The 2,500-nt window shown below is 55.2% G+C and overlaps 1 protein-coding gene across 2 annotated transcripts in view; it reads right to left on the bottom strand.

Annotated features, from left to right (window-relative positions):
• Nucleotides 1–1,885, bottom strand: part of LOC138634768 (isocitrate dehydrogenase [NAD] subunit gamma, mitochondrial-like) — a 9,643-nt gene extending 7,758 nt beyond the window's left edge. Inside the window, exon 1 of one of the 2 annotated variants that reach the window (XM_069721904.1) lies at nucleotides 1,623–1,885. The gene's annotated coding sequence lies outside the window, so the exon portion shown is untranslated. Of the gene's footprint in view, nucleotides 571–1,622 lie in introns of those variants that run through there. The other variant, XM_069721906.1, reaches the window with a different exon arrangement.
• Between the last annotated feature and the right edge of the window lie 615 nt (nucleotides 1,886–2,500).

The following is a 2,500-nucleotide window of genomic DNA, read 5'->3' as shown; positions in this document are numbered from 1 at the left end:
TTTTTCAGTCCTTTCTGGTCTTTTTGTGAATCTGTAAGTGTGTGTCAGTTTGTGGTTTATTTGTTTAGCATTACCCCCTGTGGTCATTTTGCATCCCTCTGGTCATTTTGCATCCCTCTGGTTATTCTGCATCCCTCTGTGGTCATCTTGCATCCCTCTGTGGTCATTCTGCATCCCTCTGTGGTCATTTTGCATCCCTCTGGTCATTTTGTGTCCCTCTGTGGTCATTTAGCATCTCTCTGGTCATTTTGCATCCCTCTGTGGTCATTCTGCATCCCTCTGTGGTCATTCTGTGTCCCTCTGTGGTCATTTAGCATCTCTCTGGTCATTCTGCATCCCTCTGTAGTTATTCTGCATCCCTCTGCGGTCATTCTGCATCCCTCTGTGGTCATTTTGCATCCCTCTGTGGTCATTTTGCATCCCTCTGGTCATTTTGTGTCCCTCTGTGGTCATTTAGCATCTCTCTGGTCATTTTGCATCCCTCTGTAGTTATTCTGCATCCCTCTGCGGTCATTCTGCATCCCTCTGTGGTCATTTTGCATCCCTCGGTGGTCATTCTGTGTCCCTCTGTGGTGGGGGGGGGGGGGGGGGGGGGGGGGGGGGGGGGGGGGGGGGGGGGGGGGGGGGGGGGGGGGGGGGGGGGGGGGGGGGGGGGGGGGGGGGGGGGGGGGGGGGGGGGGGGGGGGGGGGGGGGGGGGGGGGGGGGGGGGGGGGGGGGGGGGGGGGGGGGGGGGGGGGGGGGGGGGGGGGGGGGGGGGGGGGGGGGGGGGGGGGGGGGGGGGGGGGGGGGGGGGGGGGGGGGGGGGGGGGGGGGGGGGGGGGGGGGGGGGGGGGGGGGGGGGGGGGGGGGGGGGGGGGGGGGGGGGGGGGGGGGGGGGGGGGGGGGGGGGGGGGGGGGGGGGGGGGGGGGGGGGGGGGGGGGGGGGGGGGGGGGGGGGGGGGGGGGGGGATTTTGTGGTTACTGAGTCACTTCACGGCTGTTTGGTGTCTCTGTAACAATTTTTCATGGTTTTGCATCACTTCATGCTCATATTGTGAGTTTGTCGTTGTTTCACATCACTTTAGTCATTTTGTTTGAGCTCGCGGTTGTTTTTTTGGTACTTTGTGCTCTTTTTTATGAATTTGTGGTAAAATGTTATTTTCATTAAGTTTGTGGCAGATTTATGGTGCATGTGTCTTTTTCTGGTTTTGCATCACTAGTCATTTTAAAGTCGTATTCTGACATTTTGTGGTTCTTTTCAGTCACTTAGTCGTTATTTTCAGTCTCTATATTGTTATTTTCAGTCTCTATATTGTTATTTTCAGTCTCTATATTGTTATTTTCAGTCTCTATATTGTTATTTTCAGTAGCTTTGTGGACATTTTGGTTGGTTTTTTTGAGTCACTTTCTGGTTTTGCTCCACTGTAGAACTTTAGAGGTAGTTTTGTGTCCATTTTTGGTAATTTTCTGTCACTTGGTTGTTATTTTTAATCACTTTGTGGACGATTTGTGTCACATTTTGTTTTTGCTCCGCTGTGTAGTGATTTTGAGGTTGTTTTGTGGATATTTTGTAGTTTCCATTTCTTTGTGGTTGCATGACTTTGCAAAAAAGAAACAACGCAGAGATTAACAAGCTACCCACCGACCCAGCCGTCCCGTCCTGACTCAGGTGGAGGCGGCGGGGTTCCTCCGCAGTCGCTCATCCACAAAGACTCTCTTACTCAGCACATTGTGATGAGACAGGATGCAGAGACAAAGATGCAAACAGTGAAGTTTCAGTCCTCCACGTTGCTGTGGCAACCCGAGCAGGAAGCCCTGAGGGCCGCTGGCCGACTTCAGCTCCACTTTTTCCTCCGAGAGCACAAAACCGAAGAGAACCACCAGGGGGCGACAGACGGGCAGAGAACCACCAGGGGGCGACAGACGGGCAGAGAACCACCAGGGGGCGACAGACGGGCAGAGAACCACCAGGGGGCGACAGACGGGCAGAGAACCACCAGGGGGCGACAGACGGGCAGAGAACCACCAGGGGGCGACAGACGGGCAGAGAACCACCAGGGGGCGACAGACGGGCAGAGAACCACCAGGGGGCGACAGACGGGCAGAGAACCACCAGGGGGCGACAGACGGGCAGAGAACCACCAGGTGGGCCGGCGCCATTCGACCTGTTACACCGAGAACTGACTCACTAATTCAGATCGACTTCTTCTTCCAACTCGCCAGTTTAACTCTTTCATCTGCTTCAGTGTTTGTTTAGCAACCGCCGAAGCAGATGTTGTGGTGTCACTATTAGCAACCACGACAGCAGCTTACACCCGTAAGATTAAATGTTTATACACAAGTGAAGACGGTTGAAACGAGGTCGGTTCTTCGTTCACTTCACGGAGAAATTCTGCTCCAGTTTTTCATCCTCGTCCGAACCGTCGGACGTCCTCTCGCTGGGAGTTGTAGTTTTTCTCCCTTCGCCTCCGCAGCTTCCCTGGTCGGACGTGACGTGACCGTTAAACTACATTTCCCAGC

The sequence above is a fragment of the Brachyistius frenatus genome, unplaced genomic scaffold, assembly GCF_029030835.1.
Source record: "Brachyistius frenatus isolate BFR_SWC_R1_liver_20210118 unplaced genomic scaffold, ASM2903083v1 Contig_278, whole genome shotgun sequence".
NCBI classification, from domain to species: domain Eukaryota; kingdom Metazoa; phylum Chordata; class Actinopteri; family Embiotocidae; genus Brachyistius; species Brachyistius frenatus.
The sequence above is the reverse complement of the archived record's forward strand: the minus strand, read 5'-3'. Positions and strand labels throughout refer to the sequence as shown.